Source organism: Lemur catta, chromosome 5, assembly GCF_020740605.2.
Source record: "Lemur catta isolate mLemCat1 chromosome 5, mLemCat1.pri, whole genome shotgun sequence".
NCBI lineage: Eukaryota > Metazoa > Chordata > Mammalia > Primates > Lemuridae > Lemur > Lemur catta.
The window spans coordinates 53899108-53921731 of NC_059132.1; the positions used below are offsets into that span (position 1 = coordinate 53899108).

Here is a 22624-nt window from a genome sequence, read left to right on the forward strand (position 1 = left end):
TTAAATTGCTGGGGAAGGCGTGTATACACCAACGGCCTGAATCTCCGAGGCCGTCTTAGGATTCTGCCTTCTACCCCCACAAAGAGTCACGTCCTTCTCAAATACAAAATACATTCAGCCTCTCCCAAGGTCCCCAAGCGGGCTCATCCCATTAAAACATTAGTGGCTTTTTAACGAGCAGTAAATCTTGTTACTTTGTGGATCTAAGTATTCAGCAAAGGCCCCCTGCACTTCCCAAGCTGCCATCACATACTCTACCTGCTTCTCTAACTCAGGAATCCCTGATGCCCTATGTTATGCTTACCTCTTTCTCCAGAGATGTCACAAGGTAGCTCCTCATTCTCTCTTCTTTTTCTGTTTGATTGTGTCGCAGGCAATATTCCTCCATGGCATCGGTTTAGACCGGCTGGGATAACTGGCTTTGCTGCCTGAATTCGCTCCCCTCCTCAAGGGTAAGGACTCTGGTGTCAGGTGACCGCGGATTCAGGTTTTCTCTCCAACACTTCATAACTGAATGTAACTTAGCCTCTCTGACTCCCGGCTTCCTCCTCTGTCCATCTGGGAGATACCCACCACACAGGGCTGTTGGGAGAATTCAATGACACGGGATCCACGAGCAATAAATGGTATAAGATTCATCGCACACAGCAGGTGTGGGCTCTCTTTCCCATCTCCTACTTCACCTCATTACCTCCCTTCCTCTCTCCCTCCCTCCCTTCCTTTCCTCCTTTCTCCCTCCCTTCCTTTCCTCCTTCTTCATCTCAAGGAACATCTAAAACTGATGATGCAGTTAGGACCACAGTAGAGTGGACCCTTGAACAATGCAGGGGTTAGAAACATCACAACCCCTCACACAGACAAAAATCCTCTTATGACTTTTGACTCCCCCAAAACTTCACTCCTAATAGCCTACTGTTGTCTGGAAGCCTCACCAATAACATAAACAGTCGATTAGCACGTTTTATACCTGACATGTATTATATACCATATTCTTACAAAAAGTAGGCTAGAGAAAAGAAAACGTTATTAGGAAAGTCATAAGGAAGAGATAAATATATTTACTATTCACTACGTGGAAGTGCATCATCATAAAGCTCTTCATCTTCGCCATCTTCACATTGAGTAGGCTGAGGAGGAGGAAGAGGAGGGGGTGGTCTTGCTGTCTCAGGGGTGGCAGAGGCGGAAGAGGTGGAGGAGGTGGAAGGAGAGGCAGGTACACTCGGGGTAACTGTTATTGAAAAAATCCACATATAAGTGGACCCAAGTAGTTCAAACCCGTGCTGCTCATGGGTCAACTCTACATTGCATTGGAATTGCTTCTAATTGTATCCAAACCTATCCCATTTGAATGCCAATATTACAAGAATCCTGGTCAGTGGGTTTTGATACCAGCCAGTTATTTCTAGGTGGGACTATTAGGGTGACAATCTTGTCATTGTCCTGACACAATATTTTGTACTTTCCTTTAAAACTGTACTTAGGGCCTGGCGTGGTGGCTCACACCTGTAATCCTAGCACTTTAGGAGGCTGAGGCAGGAGGATCACTTAAGACCAGGAATTCGAAACCAGCCTGAGCAACATAGTGAGACCCTGTCTCTACCAAAAATAGGAAAAATTAGCTGTGTGTGGTGGTGTGCACCTGTAGTCCCAGCTACTCAGGAGGCTAAGGCGGGAGGATGGCTTGAGCCCAGGAGTTGGAGGTTGCAGTGAGCTATGATGATATCACTGCACTCTAGCTGGGGCAACAGAGCAAGACTCTGTCTCAAAAATAAGTAAATAAATAAAATAAAACTGTACTTGGACTATGTTCTTACGTAGTTACTACACTCTAACAGATTTATGCTCCTTAGTAAAGGGGGTCTGGTCTTGAAAGTGCTCCAAATCTGTCTCTTATAGAGATGCTTAAGATAAAAGAAGGATTAATGGTCAAAAGTAACTCAAGGGCCAAGGCTACCCAGAGGGAAATGTTAAGGACTGCTTGGCACAGCCAGCATCTTCTGGCAAACTTATCAAAGTGCTGAAATAAATGGGTCGAGTCATCTCCTTAAGTAATCATCTCCAAGGAAAGTACTGGGAGTCCAGTGCAGCTGCCACAATAGGCTATTATCTACGTGTGACACAGACATGGGAATTATACCGGTCATGAGGCACTTTTATTTTTAATGCCTAAAGCATGATTCCAACTTGGTATTGCTTTTTGCAAACATGACGTTGATCACATGAGAGGGGGTTCAGAGGCAAGTCTCCTTTATTTAACATTTCTAACCTCTAGCAATCATCAGAACATTGATACAAACACCCCCTCTAAAGAAGAGAAGAAAATTGTCAACTGGGGGCCTCCAGTTCTCGCCCCCACGCCCAGGGCTGAGATGGCTTCTTCATCACGGTGCCGTGAAGCAGGCTCCAAGGGAAAGGATAACACTTCCACTGAGTTCTAACGATCCAGGGAAGTCCATCAGCTCAGGCAGATCGTGACAAAGTCAAGCCCCTTTCAGTAAAAAGGCCTATCTATAAATCATTAGAGATGGAGGGTGCCAAGAAAGCTACTGGATTAGTTCAGCATAATAGGCAGAAAGCTTGCATTTGCCAAATGCTTTACAACCATTTTTTATGAAGTATTACTCATAATACCCTGGGAGATAAATGAACAATATAATCACCATTTTATAACTAAGGAAGCAGATGCCCATGGAGGCCCTCTGGAAGTTAATAGCAAACTAATGTTAGAACCCTTGGCCAAACTCCCCAAGTCGACGTTCTACCTAGTGAACTACTTTGCCTTGTAGCAAGAATGTCCTAACATTGATGTAAAACAAGGGTATAAGTTTAAAATTGAAGCCCAAGCAAAATTGACCTTCCTGAGTTGCAACTGAGACCTCAGTAGGGGAGAGTCTACTTCCTGCTCTGATACAGGACTATTTGATTGATACCAAGTGTATTAGTTAGGGCACAGTCACAGTTGCTGTAACAACAGGGCTCCAAAATACAGGGGCTTAAATACTTTGTTTTTCTCACATATAGTAGTCCACACGTAGACTAGCCATAGCTAGTGGGGCAGCTGTACCACCCCCAATGTGTGCCTTGTCTTTTGAGTCTAATGCGTTTGCTCCAGATAGCTGGCAGGAAGGGGACGGGCAGGGAATAGGACTCGATGTAGAAGTTGTATCCACTCACTTTTACTCACATCCCATTGGCCAGAACAGTCACTTGGCCTCACCAAGTTCAAAAATGTAGTCTGGTTGGGTAGCCAAATGCCCAGCATAATCTTGGGAGTTGTATAAGACAGAGAAGAATGGATATTGACAGATAAGGAGTAGCCACTTGTCCTCAGACTCAGTGCTCACTCTCCCTAACCCAGTGACGTTACAGAACAACGTCAACCCTGAAGTGACTAAGAAGGGATTTGGTGTAGGGAAACAGGCACGATGGACCCAGATGGGCTGAGTTCTGATCCCTGTTCTGTCATATGTTAACTATGAGCTTGGGGAAGCATTCAAATTCTGGGTCTCAGTTTCCTCATTTATAAAATTAAAAATTGGACCACATGATGCCTGAGGGTGCCTCCAGATCTTACCCTTGATGTCAGGGTCAACAGTGTAACAGGACAGACTTTGTAACATATCATATCCCCTCAAGTTGACCAATAAATGACCAGAACTCATAACATGACAAGTTTTTAGTCTTAAATGGAATGTATATAATGGGCTTACTTTATGAAAATCATTGCATGATTTAGCATGTAAATAAGTCTTGTATGTTCCTAAAGTTTTAGTTTTACAGAAATATTTACCAGTCCTACTCATAAGTTAAAAACAAACAAAAAACCCTCAATATTTCTTATACGAACTTTTAGTCACTTTCAATAAAGAAATGGGAATATAAGTTGAGTATCCCTTATCCAAAATTCTTGGAACCAGAAGTGTTTGATTTTGAATTTTTTCAGATTTTGGAATATTTTCATATACATAATGAGATATCTTGGGGATGGGACCCAAGTCTACAAATGAAATTCATTTACCATTTACATTTCATATACTTCTTGTACACATAGCCTGAAGGTAATTTTATACAATATTTTTAATAATTTTGTGCATGAAACAAAGTTTGTGTTAAGTACTTATGCATATAATTTTATGCTTAAGATGTTTTGGATTTGGGTACATCTGGGATTTCAGATGTCAGATTTTCAGATTAGGATGCTCAACCTGTTTTGGTATAATTCTAGTGGATCACTATTCAATTTCATCTATAAGCCTAAATTACCATGAATATCTTACCAAAGGTTAATACAAAGGATATTAAGTACTTTAGACTGTACTAATCTTCATGGTTGGGGCAAATATATTTTACATACATTTTCCTCTGCTACGTTCAAATAAATTTAAGTTCCCAATGTGTGGGAAGTATGGAAGTCTAGCTTCTAGAAACAGGAAATAACTGAACAAGAATTCCCTAAGGGCCTGTGAACATTTTAAAACATATTGTCATGGGTCCACTATCATCATCATCAGTCATTCAAGGCTAATTTTAGTTAATACAGTAGATGATGAAGTTGATAGTGGAGACCCACAAAGCTGCTGTTCTCATATAAATCGTAAACTGGCTCTGATATTAATAGCATTTCTGAAGACAGCAATATAAGATTAATGGAAATGACATGTTGCCTTCCAAGGTGATTACTTCTGAAGGCAAAACCATAAAAATGTTATTCTATTTAATTTGGCTACTTTTTTAAAAGTCTTGTTGCTTTATTAGTAGATAATAATTACATATTGCGTGAAATGAGTGCTTGCCAAATGCCACCCATTTTGCTAAACACTTTCATGGGGATTTATCTTCTGAGCTTTACAAGAGTATGTCTCCATCCCCTATGCAGAGTCTCAAAGTTGTCTGCCTGAAATCCATCCTCCTCTTCTCCCTTAGAAGACATCCATGATTTTATGTGAAACGTCAGTGTGCCCAAGAAAAGCACTAATTTCCTAGCTCACCTGGTGATTAGCAGTAGCCAATGAGACAGAAAATGAAGCTGTTGAGTGAAGCTTCCAGCAAGGAAGAGAGACAGATCGTTGGTCTGTGTGTCTCCTTTCATCTTTCCCATTTCTCCTGCTACCTGGAGTATGGATGAGAGGTTTGGCGCTCCAGCTGCCATCTTGTAGTTGATGGATGGAAATCACAAGCTAAAGGCGGCAGCAGATGAAGATAAAAGAAACCGGGGTCTCTGGTAAGATCATGCAGCTGCCAATCCAGAATTATTAATATTTTATATAAGAGAAAAATTAACTCTTATATGACTAAGTACTATTCTTTGGAATGTCTTGTTCTGGTTTTTTTTTAACCTAATCCTAACTAAAATATATTCCCTTTACCTTGCATATAAGAGTATTGAGACTTACATATAAGAGAGTTGAGAATTGAGTAGGCTGTCCGAGATCTAACAGTTAGGGAAGCCAAGAGCCAGGATTCAACCCAGGCAATCCGACTTCAGAAACTCCTACCTCTCAGAGCCCACGTATTCATTAGTTTACTGATGAAGAAAGAAATACATAGTATCTGTCCATTTATTTGTATTTAGCTCCAATACAAGGCTGTAAAATCACAGAGTGACGGAAGGTAAAGTAAGGTAGACTCTCTAATAATCCAGTGTACTGAGTCTGTGGCTTGCTGAATAATTAGCATATAATTTATCCACTACTTAAGTTAATGAAACTGATGTAAGGACCAGTATTTAATGCTAAAAGTCCGCTCCCATCCCGCACCACACTTTAGAAAAGACTTTTCAGGAGGCCAGTGATGTTCTCAGACCACACACTGTCCCCCATGTCCCGCCCTCCAAGGACATAAAGTCTGCACACACGAAGCCACCTTGCCAACCCAGACCTCCACAACAGGCTCATTCTCGATTTCCTGGATTGTGTGACTAATGGGGAAAGGAAGACGTAAGTCAGCTGTGATATGTTTAAGACACTCTGCACCTGCAATTAACTAATGGCCATGCATGTAAGAGTTCTATTCCCTTCACAACACAATACCAGGCAAGCAGTTTTTCCATTCGAAACCACATTCTCCCATGACTTCAGATGAAAGCCAAGAGCAACCAAAGACTCATGTTTGGTTTCAACGCTCAACCAAAAGGAAATTCTACAGTGTCCACCACATTTCATTTTGCTGATTAGAATGAACCCCAGTTTCATTAAAATTAAGGCCTATAATTGCACAGGGAAAATGGCCAGATGGCAATGTGGGCCTTCTGTCTTCCCAGAAATACGTGGTGATAACTGACACAGGCCGCCACCTAATTACCAGAGTTGGCCTGCCCATGACGTCCCCGAAAGAAACCATGACCAGTTCAGAGCTGGATGCAGAGAGACCGCAACGCAGGGGCCCACTCATATGAAAACAAAGTAACCACTAACCAAATACCTCAGAAACTCAGTGGGGACTGGGGAACCAGGGAAGGCTACACAGCTATATTTTTTTTCCTTCAGCTTTGACCTGCACTTCCAAACTGTCGTGTTGGACATACCTTTAGTCCTTCTAGATCACCCTTCTCCATCTAAAAGGCTGGTCTGTCAGGGTGACATCAAACCACTCTCTTGTGCCTGGGTTCTGGTTGGGTTTCGCCCATGAGAGGCTCCAGCAGGTGATGGAGACAGGGAGGAAAGTAGAGTCAGAGTCCTCCTTCTACTGAGTCACCGTGTGTTGGCGGAGCCTCTCCACTGAAGTCCACAGCTCCCACGGGGCAGCCCTCCCTCTAGAGCCATCTACCTCTCCCCAGGTCCCAGCGCCTGCTCCCTCACTCCTTCCACCCTAGCAATGGTAAAGTCTCCCACAGGCATCCACTCTGGCTTCCTGCACTCTCTTATGGTTTCCCAGCCCAGACTTCATAAACTACCCCCAAATGACCCAGTTGGTGTGTGCCTTTCATTTCCTGCCAGGGCCCCAGAATGGCTTCTGAGCAAGTGCGACCAGGTATGTGGAAGTCCAGAGAGCCCCAGACTGAGGGTGAGGGACCCTCAGGGGTCCTGGCAGCATTCTACCACTCGCACACTGCATGGCAGCACGAGCTACTTCATTTCTCAGTTTCTTGACCTTCTTCTGGATAAAACAAGGGGCTTAGAGGGTCTGGAAGATCCCATCTAGATAAAAGATCATTCCGCATTCCTCCTTGCCCTTCCCTGTCCTTCCCTCCTCTTCCTCTTAAATTCTTTCACACACAGCTCCCTCCCTCTTCCACATGCACTACAAGCCATCAACTGAGGAATAACACAGAGCAATTAGGGTTAGAAAGGAAACAAATCATTTTTTTTCTCCTCACCCATTTTAATCTCAGAACCACTATAAAATCAGACTCACCAAATTTTGTTTGCAATTTGAATGTGAATTTAAATCTATTGTTATGATTGGCATAAATTATAACTTCATGGTTAAATACTAATAGTTCAGGTTAAGGCCGGGTGCAGTGGCTCACGCCTGTAATCCTAGCACTCTGGGAGGCCGGGGCGGGTGGATCGCTCGAGGTCAGGAGTTGGGACCAGCCTGAGCAAGAGCGAGATCTCGTCTCTACTAAAAATAGAAAGAAATTATCTGGTCAACTAAAAATATATATAGAAAAAATTAGCCAGGCATGGTGGCGCATACCTGTAGTCCCAGCTACTTGGAAGGCTGAGGCAGTAGGATCGCTTAAGCCCAGGAGTTTGAGGTTGCTGTGAGCTAGGCTGATGCCACGGCACTCACTCTAGCTGGGCAACAGAGCGACACTCTGTCTCAGAAAAAAAAAAAAATAGTTCAGGTTAAAATTGCTTTTGAATATTGACATGCCCAAGGTTAAGGAACTTATAAATGGGCCTTTGGTCAGCTATTAATAATTCCAAAACAATCCACCCCAGACTTATGTTAGCACTTAATGAACACAAAACTACAACAAAATGCAGAACAATGTTGGAGTCTGGTGTCCAGAAAAGAATTCAGTGAATTTATGGTTGTTAACCAATTATGCAACTTGAGCCCTGGACAAAGCAGAGTTCTAAACCCTCACCCATTTCTAATTGCCTAAACCACAAAATCAGCTGCTGCTAAAAGTATGCACAAATGTAATCCCCAATTCTCCGAGCGAAACCTGGGTGTACACTTAAATGATGTAGATAAGGCTGAAACCTTAACTAGACTAGAGTCAAGGGTCAGACCTCACGCTGTAGCCTTCTGCAGACCCTGGGCATGTTACAGGAGTTCCCTGGGCCTCAGTTCCCTCATTCATAAAGCAGAGATAAAAATGCCTGGCTAGCTAATCCAGCAATCCCATTTCTGGTTGCATTTCCAAAAGAATGGAAAATAGGGTCTCAAAGAGATATTTACATATCCATCCCTGTTCGTAACAGCACTATTAACAATAGGCAAGAGGTGGAAATGACCAAAGTGTCCATAAATGGATGAATGGATAAAAAAGATGCACTATGTAATACAATGGAATATTATTCAACCTTAATAAGGAAAAAAATCCTGTCACATGTTAGGACATGAACTTTGAGGACATTATGTTCAGTGAAATAAGCTCATCACAAAAGGAAAAACACTACTGTATGATTTCACTTACGTGAGGTAGCTAGAGTAGTCAAATTTATAAACAGAAAGCAGAATGGTAGGTTATTAGGAACCAGGTGAGGGGTGAATGGGGAGGTATTGTTCTACGAATAAACAGTTTCACTTCAGGAAGATGAGCAAGTTCTGGAAATCCATTGCACAACAAGGTGAATATATTTATTTAACACTGCTGAACTGTACACTTAGAAATGGCTAAGATGGTAAATTTTATATGTTTTTGACCACAATTTGAAAAATGCCTAGCTCATTTAAATCTTTGTGAGAATTAAATGGTATCAAGTGCAAACACCTGACACACAGTAGGTGCTCAAAAAATGCTACATCCTTCTCCCCCCTCTTCTGAATGGCTGGTAAAGTATTTCAAACATTAAGAGGGCTTCTAGCATCCAAAGCATGTTAATATGGGTAGAAAAAGGGGACCAGTCCCTGACTCATTTCCCTTGCCTTCCTCTCCCTTTTTCGCCCCTTTGAACTGGGCCAGCTCACCACCTACTGTGGTCTGAATGTTTGTGTCCCCTCTGAAATGTATGTTGAAACTTAAATCCCCAATGCACAATATTAAGAACTGGGGCGTTTAGGAGGTGATTAAGTTGTAAGGGCAGAGCCCTCCCAAATGGGATTAGTGACCCTACAAAAGGGCTGGAGGGAGCAGCACCCGTCCCCTCTGGGGGACACAACAACAAGCGGCCACCATGGCAGCAGAGAGTAGCCCTCCCCAGACAACAGGTGCTGGCACCTCCATCTTGGGTTCCCCAGCCTCCAGAACTACAAGAAATAAACTTCCGTTGTTTATCAATGACTCTGTATGCGGTATTTTGCTACAGCAGCATAAACAGACTAAGACACCAACACAAGTCAAAACCTCAGGCTAGCAACTCTGGATCCAGTGCTACCAACCCAGGCAGCGCTGGGCATCGGTCATCTCATGCCCCAGAGCTGATTGCTGGGACCCCAAAGCATGTCCTGCCTCTCTTTGCTCCATGAGAGAGAATCGCCCTGGCACAATCCCTTTTGTGTTCTTCTTGTAGTTTTTTAAAAGTAGAAGTAGATTCATTCATTTACAAAGCTAATAGCAGGTGCTTCCAATGTGCCAGGCACTGTTCTAGGCACCTGGGGTGTGGCAGCAAAAAAGAGAGACAAGGTTCTTGCATTCCTGTTTACCTTCCCTTGGCCTCCCTTAGGGGCTCATGCGGATTTGTCAACTCCCACTTCTGTGCCTTTCCCCGTACTGCCTCTCTGCTTCTCTTTTCCATCAAATAGTAACCCTAACCCATCTTTTCAGAATCCAGCTCAAGTCCAGGTTCTTCCCTACAACCCTTCAAGTTCCCCTGATTGAGGCTGTGAGTTTTCTTTCCCTTGACAGACCTGTCCCCCTCTCCCACCCTTCCCTGATAGGACTCAGCACACAGTTTGCCACAGAGGGAGCTGCACTGCTTAGCTGCCTGGATCTTTGAGTGTGACACAGAACATGTCTTCTTGGTGGCAGGGTGACCCAGCACTCTGTTCTCTGTGGCTAGGTCTAGAAATTCCTGCCTTCTCCAAATGAAATCTAACCCAATAAGCTAAAATAACTTCTACCTGAAATGTAATTAATAGGATAGGGTTAAACACATACTTCTGCATTTAAAAGAACATCAGTATTTATTTTTCCAAAATCAGTCGCACTGTCAACTGACTTGGGAGGGGTGGGAAGCTCTATGTGCTACTGCTGTGCTCAGTGGCCGGGAGATAAGGATTGGGAGAGAACAGAGATTAGGCAAGAGAACAGGTTACTTTCTTCAGCAAATGTTTACATAATTACACAGAGAGTTCTAAACCATCATTTAAAACTAATTTCCCTCACTTCTCAAAGTGCAATTTTAGAATCCATATTTTTTGTTGTTGTTCTGAGCCTTTTTGAGGAGGAGACGAGAAAGACTGCTTGATCGCTGGTGCTACTGACCCATGACAGAAAAAAAATAACTGCAAGGAAACACCTTGGACACAGACATCTCTGTGTGCTTATGTAATGAACAAACTTCCATGAGCTAAGGAAGATAAAAACTATACATCTTCAACAAAACAAGAACTTATCAAATCAATAATAACATCGTTGCTCTGAGTTGTGTTTAATTACCTAATTGCAGAGAAGAAGTACATTTTTCCTTACCTTTGACGTTCTCCATTTCAAAGCAGTGTACGGAAAGAACACTTGATTGAGAATCAAGGCTCATATTCTACACCAGTGTTATTCAAAAGGAATAGAATGCAAACCTTACATGTCATTTTAAATTTTCTAGTAGACACATGAAAATGAATAAAAAGAAAGAGGGTAAATTAATTTTAGCCCCGTGTATCAAAATACTATCACTGCAACATGCAATCAATACGGAAATTGTTGCGATATATTATATTTGTTAATACAGGGAGAAAAAGATTCTCCAAAATGCAGCGAGCATGTTACACTCGCAGCACATCTCAGTTAGGACGAGCCACGTTTCAAGAGCTCAATAGCCACGTGTCTGGTGGCCACTGAATGCTAGACCCCAATATTTTAGGAACTAGCTATGTGACCTTGGACTTAACCTCTTTGCTCCTCAGTTGCCTCACCTTTAAATTGAGAGGGAGAAATAGATAATCATTCACAATTTTTTCTAGTTTAAATCCACTGTGTCCATAATTTGTATAACAGTGGGAAGGCAGCTATTCCAAATGCAATCTACAATATTTATTAGTAATATGCTACTTGTTTATGTAAAATGAATACATGCCCATTGTAGAAAATTTTGAAAAGTACCAAAAAAAGTATTAAAAACAAAATAAAATAGTCCATAATCTACCCAAACATTTCCACTATTACTACTGTGATCAATTTCCTAACTGATTTTTTTTTTTAACTCAAGGAACAGCTGAAACTTTAGAAAGCAATTAATACATGGCTATCCACTCCCTTACATATGTTAGGGATTAAACAAATAAAAGTCATGTAACTTGGTTCCCAAAAAGACAGATCTACCTTGCATATATGTTTAACATGAAGAAAATCCAAATGATTTTCTTTCAAAATCAGTTCATTAGAGGAGTCTTTCTGTCTTTTACCCCTCATTTAATTCCTGTAAACTTTTGTTTATTTCCATGACGTGTTATCTCGGGAGTCTTTGGTTTCTGTCAATTTTCTCTCCTCTCTCCCTATCTGTATTCAAGGTCACCCGTATCTACACGCCCGTTCAGAGGCCCCCGAAACGTATTACTGCTGCTGGTCAAGCCACAGAAGCAATCCTGTCCCAGAGAGACAATTTCCTTGGCAGTGCCAGGATTTCCCGTTAGGATAAAAATAACCGGTCAGTCCAGGGCTTAGCCTGGCTATTAAGGGGCTGCGATTAATGTGGATCAGCACCCCAGGGCAATGGCAAAATTTACTCTAAACTGCTTCTGCCAACCTTTTTTGAAGGTTCTTTTCTAACCCAGCAATTAGTCAAAACAAAGGCACTAAAATAACTTTTGAATACTTAGCGTATTTATCTGTGGGAGTTGTTTGGATTTTAGAGAGGGACGAGAGAAGAACAGAGGGTTTTATCCTCCTGAAAATGCCTCCCTTCGTTTTCTTTCCTTTTTCCTCATTTCTGATTCCTTTTTTTTTTTTTTTTTTTTTTGTTCAGAAGGAGGGCTGAGTTTGTGTGTCTGTGTATGCTTTGTGTTTTTAATTGTCAAAAGTGCATACTGGCTGGGTACAGTGGCTCATGTCTATAATCCCAGCACTTTCAGAGGCCAAGGTGGGAAGATCACTTGAGGCCAGGAGTTCGAGACCAGCCTGGGCAACATAGCAAGACTCCATCTCTAAAAAAAAAAATAGAAAAATTAGCCCAGTGTGGTGTCACATGCCTGTAGTCCCAGCTACTCAGGAGGCTGAGGCAGGAGGATTGCTTGAGCCTGGGAGTTTGAGGTTGCAGTGAGCTGTAATGACACCACTGCTCTCTAGCCGAGGCAACAGAGCAAGACTTTGTTTTAAAAAAAGTGCACAGCCAGAAGAGGAGAAGAAATGGGATGAAAGGTTAAATGTTAACCACGCCTGGCAGCAGGGCTCTGTGTCTCCTTCCACCCTTAATGTGGGCCCAGCCATCAGGACACCCCACTCTTTGATATGCTAATCTGTAGCTGTAAATTGGTAGAGCTGCCTGGAGAGTGGAGGCTTTCAGAGGGCTGACACTTTGCAAAGCTGCAAACTTCAAAACCCAGTTTAGAAGGTTCTGTTCTCATACAGCGAAATAAATTTGCCTTTTACAGTGCCGAAGAGAAAATCCCAGCAAATTAGAGTGGAATCTTAAACAATGAACCAGGCCCAACTCAGAAATAAGGAACCAATCAATGCTATCAACATGGCTTCTATCTGTCCTTAGGCCTTTAAACACTTCCAGATGATAGTGTGCATCTAATTAGGGTCCTCTGGCATCCCTCTCCTCCGTCAGGGCCCACGGAAGGGAGAACGGGAGGCTCTGAGGCTGGAGTCCAAGATTCAGACTCGCTAGTAGGTAACAGTCTACCCTGAACCAAGTGGAGGTGGTTTCTGGCAGAAAGAAAGGCCAGCAGAGGGTGAGACTTCAAACGATGCAGTGCCTATCTTCTAGCAGTTTACAGAGGACTGGCTAAATTCTCCCAGGTTTTTTGACTCAGGATGAAAATTGGGGTACCTCACCAGGGCTGGCCTTAGAAATTTGTAAAATGTCTGCTTTCCCCTTTTTTCTGATTTTGTGGTATGTCAGTCCAGGTTCTGATCCCAAGCTATCAGTCTCTCAAACTACAATCCTGCAGTTTTCTTAAACTTTGTCTTTTGATGATGATTTTAGTCTTTGTCTGAGTCTGCTCGGGCTGCCATAACAAAATACCATAGTCTGGGTGGCTTAGACAACAAAAATAGATTTTCTCACAGTCCTGGAAACTGGAAGTCCAAGGTCAAGGGGCTAGCAAGGTTGCTGTCTGGTGAGAGCTCTCCTCTGGGGTCGTAGGTGCCCATGATCTTGCCGGATGCTCCTATGACCCCTTCTTTGTGAGCCAGAGAGAAAGGAGAGGGAGCGAGCCCTGTTCTCTCTTCGTCTTCTACTAAGGACACCAGTCCTATCAGATGACAGCCCCACCCTCATGACCTCATTTAACCTGATGACCTCTTTCTAAGCCGCACCTCCAAATACAGTCACACTGGGGGTCAGGGCTTAAAGGATATCAGAATATGCCACCCCAAAATATGCCACCTTGGCATATGGATTATTTTGAGCTGAAGATAACTGAGAATCAACAAATGTAGAAAGAAGCCTTCTCGGAGTGTCCCTTATCTGACAAAAAGCAGCAACTTCTGGGAAATAAGGCGCCATAAATTCCCTCTTCAAGTTGAATCCACTCCCAGGGGGGAGACCATGAATAAAACCTACCCCAAATCCCTTCTCTGAGGGAGTTTTATGGCCCTAAAGGAGACAGAAAGACCACTCATACCTGTATAAACAAACACTATCACAGACTTTCTCTCTCATTTGTTCTCCTAAACACCCATTTGTCTTTCCTAAAGAAACCTATTTGTTCTCCCCGGAAAAGCTTTTTCTTCCCTCTCCCTTTCCCCTACTAAATTAGGTATATAACCCTCTAACTGTAACCTTTTGAGGAACCAGCTACTTCCTTTATCCACTTTTATATCCATATGAATAAACCTTTTACTTCTATGAATCTGTCTTCAGTCAGTTTAATTTGTAGGCCCACAAGAACACAAAATAAAAGGAGAGAAAAATTTTTTCTCCCCTAAAATCTTCAACATATGAATTTAATGGGGAGGGAGAAAGGCCAAGACAGTTCTATCCGTCACAGGCTGCAAACTTCCTCAGTTAACCAAAACCCTTTGGAAACAAAAACCTTTGGAAAACAAACATAGCAAGGTGGGCAGAGTGTGTCCACAGAGAGAGAAGGGGAGAGGAAGGAGGTGGATGATGAACTACTCTACGAACAAGATGGTGCCCTGCCTCCCCTCCAGGTTTTAGCTACAGTCACCACTATTAGCTCTCAGGCTTAATTTTAAAAGAACTGCCTTGGCCAAGTATGGTGGCTCATGCCTGTAATCCTAGCACTTTGGGAGGCCGAGGCAGGAGGATCCCTTGAGCTCAGGAGTTTGAGGTTGCAATGAGCTATGATGACTCCACTGCACCACTGTAGCCTGACCCTGTCGAAAGAAAAAAAAAAAAGAAGTCTTTTCCACTGGTTAATGTGTATTTGCGCTGACGTGTGTAAGTTAGGGGGTAATACGGAGGGTGAGAAAGGGTTGTCATGGCTTGAACTTAACCCTGCATTGAATGTGTTCCTCCTAGGATTCGACTCATCTGGAGTGCTTGAGGCTGCCCCGCCAGTGGTCTATTTGCAGGATAGTCGGAAGAGTCTCCTGGGAGAGAACTAATCGCAAGAGAGAATTTCATCCTAGGGCAAAACCACATGTGTTCCTATTTCCAGATGATCCTTAGACCTAGTTTGTGAGGACTCCTCCCTAAATTACAAGGGGGAAACAAAGGCAGAGTGAAAAACCAACAGGCCTGCTTACTAAGCTTTCTGAGGGACCTTGAGAGCCCTGTTTGGGAATGAGAGTTGTCATAAAGGTAGGACAAGGAAGACACTACCAACTTCTCCCCACACACTCCCATGCTCACTCACACACACACACACACATTCCTCTGCCAGGATCAGGACAGCCTGCCCTCCAGGGACCCAGTTGCTCCAGAGGTTCCAAGAGGCTGCAGTTCCAGTGACGGTCTCCCTGCCTGGCACTGCACAAGATGATGCCATTGGAAGCAACGGAAAATGTCTCCCTCCACACACCATCAGGAGACTGAGACAGCTGACAACAAAATGGTCATACACAGCAAGATTCATTGCATCAAAAATATGCATAGAAAAAAATACTGGAAGGAAATACCACAAATGGTTTTCCTACCTGCACAGGTCCAGCAGCCTACATCTCTGCATCCTTTGAGAGTTCCATCAGTTCCACTCAGACCCCTCTCCCACATCCAGAACACAGTCTGGGCTTCCCCTGCAGGGTGCCATGAATTCCAGAAGGCTTGGTTTTTCCAACCTGCTGCTCCCATTCCCCATCCCTCCTCCACCCTCAGTCCCACGGACATCTCACCTCCCTCAGCTCTTCTCTTTTCCTGTCCTTTTACTTTTCCCATTTCTTAAAACACCACTTACACATGCCTCTGTGCGTCACGGGCTTCCCTAAAGGTGTGGGGACTTGGCGAGGGAGGACTGAGCAGGGTGCCGGTTTCATCACAGCACTCAATGTTCCTGCAGCCACCCCAGCCCATGCGTTTCTCACCCGCCCACATCTGCACAGCCCGGGCCACCCCCTTGTCACTCTGCAGCTCCGCCCATCCCACACATCCCTCCCTCTCCACACCTCTCCCCCCTTCCTCCGTCACCGCCCACAAATTCCTCTCCAGTTCTCATGCAGAGTGGTGTAGCTGCGCCGGGTTTCAGAGACTCAGTGTACTCGCCTGGGCGCTGGGCTTCCCCCCTGCAGTTCACCGAGAATGGCCTGTCAAGGTATTTTACCCGACAAAATGCTCCTTACTCCAGAGAGGAATTCTGCCCCTGCCTGAGAAGCAGCTGCAGTCAGCTGTAGCTTAAAACAGTCTTTTTACCTCTCCTACAAGTATTTTCCAAACTTTCCCCACAAGCATGCCTTAATTCATAAAAATGTTAAGAGTTTATATAAATATACACCCAGGGTGATTTTTTATTGTGGGGGCAGGGGGTGACATGTGGTAAGTAGAGGCCAGGGTAGCTGTTAAACATGCCGCAGTGCACAGGACAACAAAGAATTATCCCATCTCAAGTGTTAACAATGCCGAGGTCCAGAAACCCTGATATAGGCCAATAAGCTGCCAAAGAAAGTAGTGACTCCCTCTTCCCCTGCTTAAAGTGGGACCAATTAAAAAGGCCATTTCTTTCCCTATGGCAGAACAACTACTACAACAGCAGCCAGGGATTATTAAGTACTTACTCTGCTCCTAGCAACCCTAGAAGGTAAGCATCTGTCCAGTTATCATCTTCCTGTTTAAGGACTAGGGGTAAATAATTTGCCAAGGTCACATAGAGAGTAGGTGCTAGACCTGAGGTCCCCTGACACAGAGGTGGAGGTGTCAGGCTAACATTCACACTTTGGTCTCAAACTTGCCACACACAGATATTTCTTGCATTTCTACCCCACTGCTGAGCAAACAGGGAAGATGCTAAAGAAAACATTAAATTTTGGCTAAGAAGTTTCATCCCAAAATTATGAAGGGAATTTTTTATTTTGTAGACAGAATTTTAACAGTGTGTTTCATTGAGGAGACTTGGGCTTTGTCCGTTAAAAGTAATTTATCATGTTATTGATGCACTAAGTACACAGTTTTTAAGAAAAAAATACTTTTAAAGGTGCATTTTAAAATATGGTTGGGAAGACAAGGCAAACCCAGATGGTTTCAGTGGTGAATTCTACCAAATGTTTAAAGAAGAATTAACACTAATGCTATACAATCTCTTTCAGAAAAATAGGAGGGAACACATCCCAATCCACTTTATGAAGATAGTGTTACCCTAATACCAAAACTAGACAAAGAGTACAAAAAAGTAAAACCTACAGACCAATATCCCCATACATATAGATGCAAAAAATTCTTAACAAAACATTAATAAATAGAATTCAGCAATATGGGCTGGGTGCGGTGGCTCATGCCTGTAATCCTAGCACTCCGTGAGGCCAAGGTGGGAGGATTGCTTGAGCTCAGGAGTTTGAGACCAGTATCATGGTGTGTGCCTGTAGTCCCAGCTACTCAGGAGGCTGAGGCAGGAGGATTGCTTGAACCCAGGAGTTTGAGGTTGCTGTGAGCTAGGCTGACACCATGGCACTCTACTCAGGCAATGGAGTGAGACTCTGTCTCAAAAAAAAAAAAGAGGAATTCAGCAATATGTAGGAAGAATGATTTACCATGACCAAGTAGGGTTTATTTTAGGGATAAAAGGGTAATTCAATATTGGAAAGTCAATCAATGTAATCCATTATATTAACAGGCTAAAGAAGAAAAATCACATGATCATATCATTCAATGAAGAAAAAGTATTTGACAAAATTCAACATCCTAACATGGTAAAAGCTCTCAGAAAAACAGGAATGGAGGGAAATTTCCTCAACTTAATAAAGAGCATCCACAAAAAAACCCCTACAGCTTTATCCTTAATGTTGAAAAACTGAATGTTTTCCTCCTAAGACCAGGAATAGGGCAAAGGTGTCTGTCTACTTTCACCACTCTTATTCAACATAGAGCTGGAAGTTCTAGCCTGTGCAAAAAGACAAAAAAAGAAAAGAAAAGGCAAACAGGCAGGGTGAAGTGGTTCACGCCTGTAATCCTAGCACTCTGGAAGGCAGAGGCAAGAGAATCACTTGAAGTCAGGAGTTGGGAACCACCCTGAGCAAGACCAAGACCTGTCTCTGCAAAAAAATAGAAAAAATTAGCTGGGCATGGTGGTTTGCACCTGTAGTCCCAGCCACTCAGGAGGCTGAGGCAGGAGGATTGCTTTAGCCCTGGTGTTTGAGGTTGCAGTGAGCTATGATGATGTCACTGCATTCTACCCAGGGTGACAGAGTGAGATTCTGTCTCAAAAAATAAGGCAAATATATCAAAAAGGAACAAATAAAACTATTTCTCTTTGTAGATGACATGACTGTCTAAATAGAAAATAGCTAGGAATCTACCAAAAAAAGAAAAGAAAAAAATAGTAAGTTCAGTAAGGTTGCAGGATATAAGATAAATCCACAAAGATCAATTCTTTTTCTATTTGCTAACAATTAACATGTAGACATGTAAGCACACCCAAAGGCCATTCAGACTATAACACTAGGCTAGCTAAAGGAAAGCCATTTTTGCTTCCAGTATGCTTTTGGTTTGTTCTTTCTTAAAAGCTTAGAATTAACCTGCTGCTTGCTTACATACCTGTTGGGCACAAGATTAGAAAACAACCTTGAAGCAAAATATATCAGGAGTCCAGAATAGGCCAGCCACAGACTGCTAATGACAAGACAACAGACAACTTATTGTTTGCTACTAATCATCAACTAATCGTTGAGCAAGGCAGGCATTTTGGGAGGACAGGAGGATTGCTTGAGGCCAGGAGTTGGAGACCAGCCTAAGCAAGAGTGAGACCTCATCTCTACAAAAAATAGAAAAATTAGCCAGGTGTGGTGACTCATGCCTGCAGTCCCAGCTACTCAGGAGGCTGAGGCAGGAGGATTGCTTGAGCCCAGGAGTTTGAGGTTGCAGTGAGCTATGATGATGTCACTGCACTGTAGCCTGGGAGACAGAACAGGGCACTGTCTCAAAAAAAAAAAAAAAAAAGGCAACAACACTAAATTCTCATGAGAATATGGAGAAACTGAATCACTGATATATTGCCGGTAGGAATGTAAAATGGCACAGCCACTCTGAAAAACAGTTCGATAGTTTCTTTAAAAACTAAACACACACTACCATAAGACCTAGCAATTGTACTCCTGCTAATTTATCCCAGGTAAATGAAGATATATGCTCATCCACAAACCTTACATGGAGGTTTATACAGCAGCTTTATTTGTAATAGACAAAAACTGCAAACGACCTAGGTGTTCTTCAGTAAGTGAATGGTTAAAAAACTGTGGTAGATCCATATCATGGAATACTACTCAGCAATAAAAATAGCAAACTATTGATATAGGCAACACTGTGGATGGATCTCCAGAGAATTATGATGGATGACAAAAGCCAATCCCAAAAGGTCACATACTGTATGATTCCATTTATACACCATTCTTTTTTGCTTTTTTCTTTTTTTTAGTTAGAGACAGGGTCTTTCTTTGTTGCCCAGGCTAGAGTACAGTGGTGTCATCACAGCTCATTATAACTTCAAACTCCTGGACTCAAGTGATCCTCCTGCCTCAGCCTCCCAAGTAGTTAGGACTGTAGGAGTACACCACCACACTTCGCTAATTTTTCTATTTTTTTAAAGACAGGGTCTCACTATGTTTCCCAGTCTGGTCTTGAACTCCTGGCCTCAATCAATCCTCCTGCCTTGGCCTCCCAAAGTTCTGGGAGTACAGGTGGGAGCCACCAACAACCTTGAAATAACAAAATTATAGAAATGGAGAACAGATTAGTGGTTTCCAGGGGTTAAAGAGGAGATAAAGGCAAGAGGGAAGCAAGTATGGCTATAAAAAGACAACATGAGGGATTCTTCTAGAGACAGAAATGTTCTCAATTTTGACTGTTGCAATGTCAATATCCTAGTTGTCATTTAACACTATAGTTTTGCCAGGTGTTACTATTGGAAGAAACAAGGTAAAAGGTACAGAGATCTCTATATTTTTTTTTATTTTTATTTTTTTTTGAGACAGAGTCTTTCTCTGTTGCCCAGGCTAGAGTGCCGTGGCATCAGGCTAGCTCACAACAACCTCAAACTCCTGGGCTCAAGCAATCCTTCTGCCTCAGCATCCCAAGTAGATGGGATTATAGGCATGTGCCACCATGCCCAGCTAATTTTTTTCTACATATATTTTTAGCTGTCCAGATCATTTCTTTCAGTTTTTTTAGTAGAGACGGGGTGTTGCTCTTGCTCAGGCTGGTCTCGAACTCCTGACCTCTAGCGATCCTCCCACCTCGGCCTCCCAGAGTGCTAGGATTACAGGCGTGAGCCACCGCACCCGGCGAGATCTCTGTATTATTTCCTACAACTGCATGTAAATCTACAATGATCTCAAAATAAAAAGTTGAATTAAATATATATATATTTAGATGGATAAACAGACAGATAGATGATGGGAGGAATTCACCTTGAGCTATTCAGAGAGCCATAGTTTCAAAGAAAGATAGGCCCTAACGTGAGCTTTAGGAAAAGGTACAAATGCAGGGCCAGACAGCTAACAAGCCTCCCTTCACTGGAGGAAGCACCCCTACTATGTAATCAGGTGACAAGCTGCCCACTGTCCCGAGGAGTAAGCACGCTAATCCATGTCGATGAACTGTAGACATGGGAATAGTCATGTGAGAAGAGTGTGGAAGCCAGGGAGGGGGATGCTGTAATGCCAAGTGCAAACAGAAAGCTAGGAGTTACCGTGGAGTCTAGGAAAGCCGGAGGGCAGGGCACTGGGTGTTTTTCCAGCACTGGTCAGAACACGGAGGCCAACGTAAACACCAAGTGCACTGGGCAAACACAGCTCTTGCTGAAGGAGGATGTTTCATCAGGGCAGTCAGCCTGTGATGAAAATATACCCTCTAGGAAATCCAATTTCCTTTGCCCGGGTTCTACATTCATCAAGCAACCTTCTGATCTTAATTTGATTTTTGATGGTTTCCTCACTGGAAGCGAAGGAGCTAACGGTATCCAGTCTGCTAAATGATGATGTGTTTTCTTCCCTTATGACCCTCCCATGGTTTTTGGCATTGGGTATTTTGTTCTAAATTGTTTTCTCTCTCAGGCATGATAGTGTTTTCCCTCTAACAAGAACATAGTGCCCCTGAACAAAGGGACTGAGTCAACAAACATTTATTAAGCACCTGCTATGTGCCCAAAATTGTTCAAGGATCAAACGCAAAATGCCAGCTGAGATGTGATTCATGCCCTCGGTGAGTGCTAGTTTCCTGTGCCCCTGAACCAGCTGGGTGGGCAGTCACGGCAGTGTGGCCAAGAGTATAGGCTCCAGAATTAAACCTGTGGGGTTCAAATCCTGGTTCCAGTGCTTCCTATCTGCGTGACCTTGAGTGATCGACCCAACCTCTCTGGCCCTCCGTTTCCTCATCTATAAAGTAGGAATAATATCTCAGAAAGTTGTTGTGAGCACTAAAGGAGTTAATCCAGACCAGATGTAGTACCAGAGACATAGTAAGCGTTTACTAAATGGGAATTATTATTACTTTGAAGATCATTCTCATAATCAATACATCTCAGATTTTCAATCCTGTGAGATGACACTTCCCTCTACTGTCCAACTAACTCAGTTGGCCACCCAAGGTCCAGTTATTTACCAAGTTCCTGTCTCCAGGCATCTAGGATCCCCGGGGAATGCAGAGAAGTTGTACAAATCTGCCTTGGCTGTCACTTGCCACCAGCCAGCGTCTGGCTGTGTCCTGCAGGCATCTTCAGACCAGCTCCTCCCACCCCACCGTTGCCATCTCCCCCATCCCGCCTTCCCATGTATAACCAATCCTCCAGAAGGCTTGGGGATAACCAAAGAAAACTGCACCCAGAAAATTCTAAACAACTCTCAGTCTTGGCTTAACACTTTGTTTCAGGGACTGCCTCTCTTCCTCTCTAAAAAACCACAAAGTCTCCAGAACCCAGATCATTTGAAGCTCATAGAGAAGAAAAAAAAAAGTGTTCTATTTAGTTTTCTTTCACTTTAAACAGAAACTTAATATCAGATGTGCAAGTTTGCCCACCAAGAAGACAGTACCGTTCAGTTCTTATGTAGAGCAGTTTAGCCACGTGCCTCCAACTTTCCCATATCCCGAATCTCTTTGCTTTACCTCTGCAGGTCTGCGAGACCCCATATCCAGGGAGTCAGCCCTCAAAGGGACGACGGGGCCTCCCTGACGCAGAAGTACACTGCTGCAGCTTCAGTGAGAGTCTGGATCCACGGCTGGCCACCGAGGTTTGAAAAATCTTGGCACCTCCTCACATATATTCACCTTTATTTTGCCTAGCATAAGGCACAACAGCTGAATTGAGGGGGAAAAAGAAAACCTTTCCCCTTTGAAACAGCCAGAACCATGCCATTTCTATCAAGCATCTGAACACAGAGCCTTGATCGGGAGAAACACCAGTGTGACCTCCCAAAATGATTGAAATGTAATTTGAATCTGTTCTTGGGCTTCCTCTATTAAAAAGGGGACAAAAAAAAAGAAAACTTTAAAGAGAAGTAGAACAAAACCCACTTCAATTCTCAACCCATTTAACCCCTTCCCTTCCCCGTCCACTGCCCCAGGATGTGCCCTCTTGAGCTGTTCTT

The 22624-nt window shown here is 43.2% G+C and overlaps 1 long non-coding RNA gene across 2 annotated transcripts; it reads right to left on the bottom strand.

The window, feature by feature from the left end:
* Positions 1-1191: 1191 nt before the first annotated feature.
* On the bottom strand, positions 1192-10771 carry LOC123638294. Of its 2 annotated transcripts, none has more exons than XR_006735298.1 (3): positions 10748-10771; positions 4989-5177; positions 1192-1228 (listed from the first exon to the last, which is right to left on the bottom strand). It is a non-coding gene; the product is annotated as an uncharacterized LOC123638294 (long non-coding RNA). The 2 variants fall into 2 exon arrangements; XR_006735299.1 differs by lacking the exon at positions 10748-10771 and adding an exon at positions 6524-6551.
* Between the last annotated feature and the right edge of the window lie 11853 nt (positions 10772-22624).